At 38.4% G+C, this 12,042-nt stretch overlaps 1 non-coding gene across 1 annotated transcript; it reads left to right on the forward strand.

Moving 5' to 3' along the window:
* Positions 1-11,228: 11,228 nt before the first annotated feature.
* On the forward strand, positions 11,229-11,300 carry TRNAC-GCA. The gene has a single exon. It is a non-coding gene; the product is annotated as a tRNA-Cys (tRNA).
* Positions 11,301-12,042: the final 742 nt, after the last annotated feature.

Genomic DNA, 12,042 nt, shown 5'->3' on the forward strand with positions numbered 1-12,042 from the left:
GTAATAATTAGGGAAATCTTGAACATCTAATTCTATGTGGCATTTCCCCCCCTCAAACTTACTAAGGTACATGATTTGGTCAGGAAAGAAGGAATTTTCCTTTAATCTTCTAGTTTCTTCTGACTGGTCTAAGAGTAGAATTGACATGAACAAGAGGAACTCAAACAAAAATTTAATAACATGTAGACATGGGACATGAGTTTGAGCAAACTATGGGAGATAGTAAAGGACAGAGGAGTCTGGTATGCTGCATTCATGGGGTAGCAAAGAGTTGGACACAACTTAGGACCTGAACAACAACAAGATGTGGGAAAGACTCAGGAAAACTTGGCAAAATGGTCACAAAAATGGCCAAAGCCTTCATCTTGAATATGGTGTTTGACTAAAGACAAAGAGAATGTTGGGGTAGGAGATTGGGACTACAAAGGGGAGGAAGGCCATTCACATGGAGACGGAAAAGCAAAGGTCTGATAAGCACTTATGTGCTGGCCCTTCAGAGACAAAGGGGACCCAGAGAGGACTCTGGTCTTCAGGCCTGTCAGTTTTTCCTAGCACCCTTAGCCCACCTTCTTTGCAGATATCTCCGGCAATACTTCTAGTAATATTTAAGGAATAGGCCTTCTATCTAAATTCCTTTAGGCAAATATTGTTGTTGCTTTCCAGTCACTAAGTCATGTCCGACTTTTTGTGACTCCGTGGACTGTAGCATCCAGGCTCTTCTATCCTCCACTATCTTCCAGAGCTTGCTCAAATTCATGTCCATTGAGTTGATGATGCTATCTAACCATTTCATCCTCTCTTTCCCCCTTCTCCTCCTGCTTTCACTCTTTCCCAGCATCAGGGTCTTTTCTAATGAGTCAGCTCTTCGCATCAGGTAGGCAAAATATTAGAGCTTCAGCTTCAGCATCAGTCCTTCCAGTGAATATTCAGGGTTGATTTCCTTTAGGACTCATCTCCTTGTTGTCCAAGAGTCTTGTAACAAGAGTCTTCTTGTTATCAAGAGTCTTCTCCAGCACCATGATTTGAAAGCAGTTATGAAAAGGTCAAAAGTTCTTCCCAAGCCTTTTGGGCCTTAATTGTTTTCAGCTTGAAATAATTTGTATGCCAAAGAGACACATTTGGGGGGGGACAAATTTTATTCCCCTATAATATACGTGTGACAAATTACTGGCTTCACTACCCTTTACAATGAGTCATTTTAAACACGGTGAAGCTAACTAATTAATGGAGGCCTAAATGTCAAGGTGCCCTTTCTACGATAATGGTCATAGAACTACATAAGAATTGATCATTTCAAAAGTATTTTTTACACTTTAACATGATTTTTTCAATATTAAAGTCTGTGACATAGGAGAAATATAATTTTGTGTTTGTGCCTAGTGCTAAAAAAAAAAAAACACATGTTCTCTAAAGATAGTTGAATCCTGACTGTTTTAAGTTTGCAGTCTTCTGTGTGTGTGTTAGTCACTCAGTCATGTCCAACTCTTTGTGAACCCATGGATTGTAGCCAGCCAGGCTCCTCTGTCCATGGAATTCTCCAGGCAAGAATACTGCAGTGGCTTGCCATTTCCTTCTCCAGAGGATCTTCCCAAACCAGGGATCACACTTGAGTCTCCTGCACTGCAGGCAGATTTTTTACATCTGAGCTACCAAGGAAGCCTGACAGTGTATTATTGATGTGAAAAACCTGTCAATGCAGTTGATATTGGCTTACTTTCCTTGGAGTTCTTGAAGTCCAACAACTTTAAATAGACCATCCAACCATCCAAGTCGCAGAATGACAAGATTTAATTTTTTATGGCTAAGCAATATTTCTGTGTGTGTGTATATCACATTTTTTTATCTCTTCATCTATCAATGGACACTTGTGAGGCTTCCATCTCTTGGCTATTGTAAATAATGCTTCAGTGGACATCAGTTCAGTTCAGTTGCTCAGTCGTGTCCGACTCTTTGCGACCCCATGAATCGCAGCACGCCAGGCCCCCTGTCCATCACCATCTCCCAGAGTTCACCCAAACTCATGTCCATCAAGTCCGTGATGCCATCCAGCCATCTCATCCTCTGTCATCACCTTCTCCTCCTGCCTCCAATCCCTCCCAGCATCAGAGTCTTTTCCAATGAGTCAACTCTTCACATGAGGTGGCCAAAGTATTGGAGTTTCAGTTTTAGCATCATTCCTTCCAAAGAAATCCCAGGGCTGATCTCCTTCAGAATGGACTGGTTGGATCCCCTTGCAGTCCAAGGGACTCTCAAGAGTCTTCTCCAACACCACAGTTCAAAAGCATCAATTCTTCGGCGCTCAGCCTTCTTCACAGTCCAACTCTCACATCCATACATGACCAGAGGAAAAACCATAGCCTTGATTAGATGGACCTTTGTTGGCAAAGTAATGCCTCTGCTTTTGAATATGCTGTCTAGGTTGATCATAACTTTCCTTCCAAGGAGTAAGCATCTTTTAATTTCATGGCTGCAGTCACCACCTGCAGTGATTTTGGAGCCCAGAAAAATAAAGTCTGACACTGTTTCCACTGTTTCCCCATCTATTTCCCATGAACTGATGGGAGCAGATGCCATGATCTTCGTTTTCTGAATGTTGAGCTTTAAGCCAACTTTTTCACTCTCCTCTTTCACTTTCATCAAGAGGCTTTTGAGTTCCTCTTCACTTTCTTTCATAAGGGTGGTGTCATCTGCAGATCTGAGGTGACTGATATTTCTCCTGGCAATCTTGATTCCAGCTTGTGCTTCCTCCAGCCCAGCGTTTCTCATGATGTACTCTGCATAGAAGTTAAATAAGCAGGATGACAATATACAGCCTTGAAGTACTCCTTTTCCTATTTGGAACCAGTCTGTTGTTCCATGTCCAGTTCTAACTGTTGCTTCCTGATCTGCATATAGGTTTCTCAAGAGGTGGGTCAGGTGGTCTGGTATTCCCATCTCTTTCAGAATTTTCCACAGTTTATTGTGATCCACACAGTCAAAGGCTTTGGACATAGGATGTGTGTATATCTTTTCAAATTAGTGTTTTCAGGTTTCTAAAGACATTTCAAGAATGGAATTTCTGGATCAGATAGCAGTTCTATTTTTAATTTTTTGAGGACTCTCCATACTGTTTTCCATCATGTCTACACCTATTTATATTCCTACCAACAGTGCACAAGTGTTCTCTTTTCTCCTCACCCTCACCAATACTTCTTATTTTCTTTTTGATAATAATCATTTTGACATGTTGTGAGATGATATCTCATTGTGGTTTTGATTTGCCTTTACCTCATGATTTGTGATTTTGAGATCTTTTTAAGCATCTATTGATCATCTGTGTATCTTCCTTAGGAAAATAACTATTCAGATCTTCTATTTTTTAATCAAGTTGCTTGGTTTTTTTTTTTTTTTTTGGTGTTGAGTTTTATGAGCACTTTGCATGTTTCATATATTAACCTCTATTGAATGTATCATTTGCAAACATCTTCTCCCATCTGGTAGGCCCCCTTTCATTTTGTTAATAGTTTCCCTCCTTATGCAAAAGCTTTTTAGTTTGATATAGTTCCATCTGTTTTTTATTGCTTTTGTTTCCCTTTCCTGACATTGAAAAAAGTATTTCTAAGCCTAATGTCAAAGAGTTAATTTTCTTCCAATTTTCTAGAATTTTCTTCTAGAATTTTTATGGTTTCATGTCTTATATTTAAGTCCTTAAGCCATTTTCAATTTATTTTTGTATATGTGTGAGAAAGTAGTCTTGTTTTCCCAACACTGTTGAAGGGGCTGTCTCTTCCCCACTGTATATTCTTACCTTCTTTGTTGTGGATTAATTGCCCATGCAAGTGCAGTTTCATTTCTGGGCTCTTTATCTGTTGCATTGATTTATGTATCTGTTTTTGTGCCGGGGCCACACTGTTTTGATTACTGTGGATATATGTTATAGTTTGAAATCAGGGAGCATGATATCTCCAGCTTTGTTCTTCTTTCTCAAGATTATCTGGCTATTTGGAGTCTTTTGTGTTTCCATACATATTTTGCAATTGTTACTTCTAGTTCTGTGAAATATACCATCAATATTTTGAAAGAGATTGTGTTGAATGTGTAGATTCCTTTGGGAGGTATGACATTTCAATAATATTAATTCTTCCAATCCATGAGCACGGTATATCTTTCTGTTCATGTTATCTTCAGCTTCTTTCATCAGAGTCTTATAGTTTTCTGAGTACAGGCCTTTTACCTCTTTAGTTAGATTTATTCCTAGATATTTTGTTCTTTTTGATGTAATTATAATGGACTTAGAGGCTATTATGGTGAGTGAAATGTCAGACAAAGAAATAAAAATCCTTTATGACTTCACTTACATGTGGACTCTTAACAAAACAAAACAAATAACAAAGATAAACAAAGTGATAGAGAACAAACAGGTGGTTGCCGGAAGAAGGGAAAGGTTGTTGGGGGTCAGACAGAATTAGGTGAGGGAGATTAAGAGGTACAAGCTTCAAGTTATAAAAAATAAATGGGTCATGAGGACATAATGTACACTGTAGGGAATATAGTCAATAATTATGTAAATATATGGTGATAGATTGTAAATAGATTTATCATGGTGATTATTTGGAAACATATAGAAATAACAAATCACTATGCTGTGTCATAAGAACGAACATAGTCTTATAGGTCAATTATACTTCAAAAACAAACAAATGAACTCATAGAAAAAGAAACTAAAGCCTAAACCACACACCTAGGCTGGTCATGAATTCCTAACTCTTGTAACTGTGGGATGTGTGCTAAGTCACTTCAGTCATATCTGATTCTGTGATGCAACGGACTGTAGTCTGCCAGGCTCCTTGGTCCATCGGATTTTCCAGGCAAGAACACTGGGGTAGGGTGCCATGCCGTCCTCCAGGGGATCTTCCCAACCCAGAGGTCAAACCCTCGTCTGTTATGTCTCCTGCATTGGCAGGCAGGTTCTTTACCACTGAGCCACCTGGGAAGCCCAATTGTACAGGATAATAAATATTTACTATTGTTTTAAGCTGCTAGGTTTGGGGTACTTTTTTTTTACACAGCAACAGATAGCTAATACAAGTGCTTATAATGTGAAACTCCATTTTATCTTAGCCACCAATTGCTCACAATTTTCCCATCAACATTCTATCTTGAAGAACTTCACACAATCCAGCTCTAATTGATTTCTTCCTCAAGATTAGATTTGGGTTAAACATTTTGTCAAGAAGAGTACATCAGTGACACCTTATTCCCAACTATCTATCTTGCTTATCCATTAAGATTCAGATTAAATATTGTTTCTCTAGTGTCAGAATTCCTCTTTGTTATACTCTTACATGGAGAAGGAAAGAGGAACCCACTCAAGTAATTTGCCTGGAAAATTCCATGGACAGAGGAGTCTGGTGGGCTACAGTCCATGGTGTCGCAGAGTCGGACACAACTGAGCAACTAAACAACGAACAACAACATACTGTCTCATACAACATGGCTTCTTTCTCAAAGTGCTTTCCCCAGTCACACTATCCTAAATGCAAATCTTGAGTTAATGTCTGTTGTCCCCAGAGCATAAATATTCTGCAAGATCAGGGACTACATCTCTATTTTATTCAGTTTTAGTACTGTTCTTGGGAAAAGAGTGAATTCTCACCAAATAGTTGTTGAATCAATACACTCATGAATAAAGTCATTGATTTATATCTACTTCATCTAGCTATTCATATATGCATATTAAATTTTACCTCAAATCCATTGGATGCCTAATATATATTGGGCTTGTGTTGGGCATTTTTTTAAAAATAGCTATAATTCAATGAAATATGCAATGTTCATTTATTAATCTGTTCATTCAAACTTTCTTTGAATGTCTATAAAGTGTAATATTTTGCATTAGGGACTTAGACTACTGGCTAGTTGGTGCAATGACCAACTTCAAACCCTTTAAGCAATAAAATGAGCCATAATTTCTTTAATACATTTTAAAGAACTCAAGGAGAAGCTATATATGTCTATAATATTGGTCAGAAACAATAATGTTCCAAAAATGTGTGATCTTGTTTCATCTGCTAATCTAACTCCAAAGAGAGAATATAAGCATTCTACCCTTTTTCTACAATATTTGGGGGATTTTGGAAAGGATTTCCTTCTTCGATTTATAGCAAATTGATTTGTTTAGTTTAACAAAAATGTTTATGAATTTTATGATAGAAGTCTCTGTGCATAGATGGTCAGAAAAACAAAAGAGATGAATATGGATAGTTTAATGGAAGGAACTGAAATTGCTAAGTTGGGAAGGGTTTGTATTTGCTGCCAAATGTAGCAGAGAAGCAAATACATCAACGCAGGAGCACATTTATCAACTTAACACATGCTTGTTGTGTGGCTACATCCCACTTGACTGTACTGAGCATCCCCACTCAGTGAAATTGGCTGGAACCTCTTTATTTGTTTATTTTTGGATGTAAAAATCTGTGCCCAGTGCTCAAAAGTTCCTCTGGGTATACCAATCATATCAAAAACAAAGGACAACGGAAACAAGACAGCAAATGACAAAAGACCCAGATTCTCTTCGTCTCAGGTGCTGCTTGCAATCAATATGGTGAAACCAAAGATGAACATGAAGGTCAGCCATCTGGCCAAGACTCTGCCCTCAGAGGACATTTCTTGGATTTCTTATCTCCTTGCATTGATGTAAGCTGTGGGACAGGTAAGGCAAGTCATAGATAACAACAGAAAGATTCAGTGAGGGGAAACATGGTTCAAATAAAAGAGGCAAAATGTTTATAACATGCTGAGCACCATTTTACTGTATGGGTGTGTGCATATTTCTCTTTTTTGACACCACTGTGTGTCAAAGAGTACCTATCGTACACAACACACACATACACATATTTATGTACCATAACCTAGTTAGTGAGATGGCATGCAAAGCAAAAAATTGAAAGAAGCTACTTCTTTTAAAAATATAAATTTATTTATTTTAATTGGAGGTTAATTACTTTACAATATTGTATTGGTTTTGCCATACATCAAAACCAATGAATCCGCCACAGGTATACACGTGTTCCCCATCCTGAACCCCCCTCCCTCCCCTCTTCCAGTGCCATCCCTCTGGGTCATCTCAGTGCTGAAATATATATAATATAAATACATTTTTTAAAAAAAACTGAAATATAATATTAAACCTTTTATGTCCTAAATCCTTTTCAAATAACTAAAATGATAAACTCATCTCAGGGTACCCATTTGACCACTGGATATAGTTTAAAAAGAGAGAGAGAAATGTAGAAATGTCATGCATAAAGTTGATAGGTAAAGCCAGATAGAAGCTTAGATTATTCTTGGTTGACACCTTAGAAAAACATTTTATTTACCTAAATCTATAAACCAGGGTCAAGAGCCATTAAATTTATAAAAAAATTTTTGTTATACCTAGCTATTGTTTACTCATGTGTTGGAGTGGGATAAAAAGCTTAAGTGAAATAAAGAGCATTGGGAAGTTCATCTCTAGAACCACACAGGAATTTCTAGGGACAAGTAATTGCTAGTCTTGCTTTTGTTTTTCTCTCTTTTACCTTATGGGTGGAACTTCAAAGTATAATCTATCCTTTCTTTTTTTTTTTTTTTAAGGAAATATCTGGTGTTCTCTATGTATTAAACTCAATAGTGTAATGCATTCCACTTGAATTTTTGTCTCCTTTCTAATATACTGTAATCCTGGAATCCTTAGGTCAAAATTGTAGCCAAGAAGCAGACAGTCCTAATGTGTGGCATTTCCATTATGACAACTAACATATATTATTGTCTTTTAGAGAAATTTGCTGAGAATATTATAATATTATTTGCATTTTTTAACCTTATCCTTTGACTCAGGTAATTGGTTAATTATGAAGTATGATGGATGGATTTAATACAGATTCTCATCTGATTTCCATACCAAGCACACAGTATAATACTATTTCAGGAGTCTGAGAAGAATGACATCTTGAAACATGAAACAATAATTTTCAGTTGTCATTTAAAAAGTGATGCATTGTGCCACATCACTCACTGCCAGTCTCTACCATTTAAAAATATTTACCTCTCATGAAGGAAAAATTCAAGCATATGCAGACATAGTGGGAGAGTATAATAAACCCTCATGTACTTATTACTCAACCAGCTTCAACAATGATCAGCTTTCTACCTTTTTATTTCATCTATACTTTCAACCCACTCCCTACATCCTGAGACTATTATTTTATTTAGAATTCCTTTTCTACCACTCTTTTTAATTTATAGCTTGACTACTTGGTATCATCTCTGGATAGAGCGGATATATGTCTTCTACTTTTATAAATAGGAATGTAAGCATTTTTGTATGTACAGACATTGAGGATTTGTCATAATCTATCTTTCCCGGTGGCACTAGTGGTAAAGGATCTGCCTGTCAATTCAGGAAACAATTCAGAGATGTGGGTTTCATCCCTGGGTCAGGGAGATCCCCTGGAGTAGGAAATGGCAACCCACTCACTCCAGTGTTCTTGCCTGGAGAACTCCATGGACAGAGGAGTCTGATGGGCTATAGGCCACGGGGTCGCAATGTTGGACACAACTGAGCATTCACAGATACACAGTTTTGATAGGCAACTGGTCTGGCAGTGAAAATTCTGCCAAAGAGAAGACCAGCAAATAACAATTCTGAAACAATCATTGTTTTTTGACCTGTTTTTAGCTTGCCCAGATTTTCTTCTTCTCGGAACACAATTACTTTCTTCTTTGCAGAGCTTTTTGTTATGATTGTAATGGAGGCAACTCCGCCCTGCCCAGGAGTGATCACGTGGTCCAGGTTGTCCAGGTAACTCCATTCCTGAGGTAGAATGACCACATGACATGTGAGCCCTCCCAAGGCAGAAGTTCTTCTGCTTCCTTCGAGACTGTGAACAATGATGACTGTGTGAACCTGAAGTTAGAGGTCATCTCTTCACCAGAAAGAGAGAGCCTGAGAATAAAGGAACACAAAAGGAAGAGAGGAAGAGACCAAGATAGATAGAGATAGAGGGAGAAACAGGGAGACAAAGAGAATCTGGTGAGAGCCACACCAGCTGCGCCCGGGGCACTCTGAACTTTTCAGATACATGAGGCAATAAATTCCCTTTATTGATTAAGTGAGTTTAAATTGGTTTTCTGCCACTCAAAAGAGAAAGAATCCTAATACAGTAAATGTCTCCTAACATTTTGCTGGCCACCAGCCATTAATACTGTACCACAGATTTATTCAGCATTCAACTACCCGGCAACACATTTTCCAATCACTGCAATGGGAGCGTGGACCCTGTGCAGGGCTGCCTCTGTGTGGAGCTGGAATGGCCTTGAATCAGGAGTGTGAGAACAGTATATCCAAAAATGGACCTCTCAACCTTTCCTGCAATCATCTTCCTCCTTTTGTGTTTCCCATCCTATAAATGGCGCCTCCATCAGTTACTTTAAATGGAAACTTAAGTCCTGTTCTTGTCTCTTTCACAACTGCATACAGCCGCAGCCGATCCATTGCTAAGGCTCATCCACCTGTCTTCGAAGCACAGCTTGGCTTCAGTCACTTTTCATATCTGCTGGCTTCACTCTGTCTGGGCTAGGTCAAAGCTCCTGTGCATAACTCTACTCAAGAATGTTTGCCAAAATACCAAATTCTATCCCTCTCTTCCTTAAAACCATCAGCCTGAAAAGCCCTACAATGATCTGACTCCTAACCCATCCAGCCCAGACTCAGGTTCCATCAGGCCCAGCTCACTCATCTTTCCAGTGCACGGCCCTCTCTGGTTTGGCCCAGGGTACCTGGCCTCCTTTCACCTCGGCTTCTTGAGGCAGATTGCTGTCCTCCCCTTGGGAGGGTCTTTTCCCAGTTTTTACTGGACAAAATACCACTGATTACTTTGTTCTTAATTTAATGTTATCTCTATAGACAGGCTACCCCTAACCCATCTACATAAAGTAGTTTTCTCTGTGTGACCCTTGTATTTATTCTTTTATCCTTGGAAACAATACAATTTGCATTTTGTTTGCTTCTATGTTTATTTGTTTGGTTTTTGTCTCCCCCACTGGGCTGTAAACTCCCTGAAGGTACCATGGCTCCCTTCTTCTCCACTGTATTCCGAGGATCTAGCACCTTACTTAGCACACAGTGGACACAATAAATCATTGTTTAAGAAATCTTTAGTAAAATAGTAACAGCAATAAGTAGCTTTCTAGAAAAGCATATCAATAAAAAGTTTTTAAAATAAGATATACTGTTAAAATATTTTGGAGAATATTGTTAAATATATAGAAGTTTAAACAAAAAATTTTAATCAAGAATGTTTATAATTAGAATTCCCTGGCAGTCCAGTGGTTAGGACTCTGTGATTCCACTGCAGGGGTCATAGGTTCACTCCCTGGTTGGGAAATTAAGATTCCATGTGGTTCTTGGCATGGCCAAAGAATAGTCTATAATTAATTTATTATTATTATTATTGATAACCTGTCCTATACATCATGTTTCATTGGAGGCAGCTGTTAATATATTACCTTTCACTTGCTGGTTGCTACTTATGCAATGAATCCATGAAACTGAGGGGCTGAGAGAAAGGTTCTCCATCTTTCTGCTGAATTAAGACATAAATGCAAGACATCCTGATAAGTTGTGAAATCAGAAGCTGGAATAATTGTTGAGACTGTGGTAAAAACCAAACAAATTTTTAGCTTTAAAAGCTTGCTAATTCAGCTAGAAATTAACCATGGAAACAATTAATTTGTATGTCATAAACAGCCCTAAACTACATATGCTTGGACAAAAACAAAAGACCAGCAGAAAATCCATCAAAATGTTCACTGTGGCTTCTGTGAATAGTTGATATTGAATGTGTTATTATTCTTTGCATTTATAATTTCTAAATTTCCCACCAGGAGATAAGAATTATGTTTAAGATTAAAAATAAATTTTATTCTATAAGATACAATATAAAAATATAAGTGATATTAAAAAGAATGAAATGATAGTCTTGGAAATCCAATATCTGCATATTTTGAAAGCCACTTTAGGCAGAAAATATGGTAGAAAATGCACTGATCTGACAGCTTCTGGGCTATAATATAATCATGTCCAGTATCATTAGGGTAGAATTCCTCCTCAGTGTTAGGAGTGGTTTTGTGACTCCCAGTGACTAAATTGAACAATAGTTAACATTGTTAACTATTTACATTACATTACATTGTTAACTATTTAGTCTTCCCTGGTGGCTCAGATGGTAAAGCGTCTGCCTGCAATGCAGGAGACCCGGGTTCGATCCCTGGGTTGGGAAGATCTCCTGGAGAAGGAAATGACACCCCACTCCAGGACTCTCGCCTGGAGAATCCCACGGACGGAGGAGCCTGGTAGGCTACAGTCCATGGGGTCGCAAAGAGTCGGACACGACTGAGTGACTTCACTTTAACATTTTTAGGATTTTATCATTCACTAGGCATGGTGCCAAATCCTTATAGTATATTATCTCATTTAATCCTTTCCACAATCTAATGGTTTAAGTCAGCAGTTCTCAGTGTAGTCAAGGGCTTCTGTGGATCTCAGACTCCCTCAGCCTGTCTGCAAGTTCAAAACTATTTTTAAAATAATCCAAAGACATCATTTGTCTTCTTCACTTACAGCTCCACAGGTGAGAAAGTGAACCCAGAGACTTAAGTCAGTTGGCCAAGATCACACCACGTGGCGCTGAGAAAACCTTTAATAGTTGTCAGTGCCCTTGTTGGCTTCACTCAACTCTGCCTAACAGAGTGACCTCAAAAAGTTAAGATCTTGATCGACTGAGAGAGATCAAGAGAAAGCCATTCCTCCCCTTATTTCTATGACTTAAAGGTAGAAAGTTTGACTTTTACTTTCCTAGGTTTGGGCAGAAACTGCTTGGTCAACCAAGGATGGTGAGAGCAGCTCCTTGGCTTTTCCGGGAGGCCCCACCTTATCTGACCTTCTGACTTGTCCATCAGTCCCATTCCCATTCTGCATGACTGAGGTTTTCTTATCAGAGTTATAGTTTTAGATCAGAGGTT

Source organism: Oryx dammah, unplaced genomic scaffold (genome assembly GCF_014754425.2).
Source record: "Oryx dammah isolate SB20612 unplaced genomic scaffold, SCBI_Odam_1.1 HiC_scaffold_19, whole genome shotgun sequence".
Lineage (NCBI taxonomy): Eukaryota > Metazoa > Chordata > Mammalia > Artiodactyla > Bovidae > Oryx > Oryx dammah.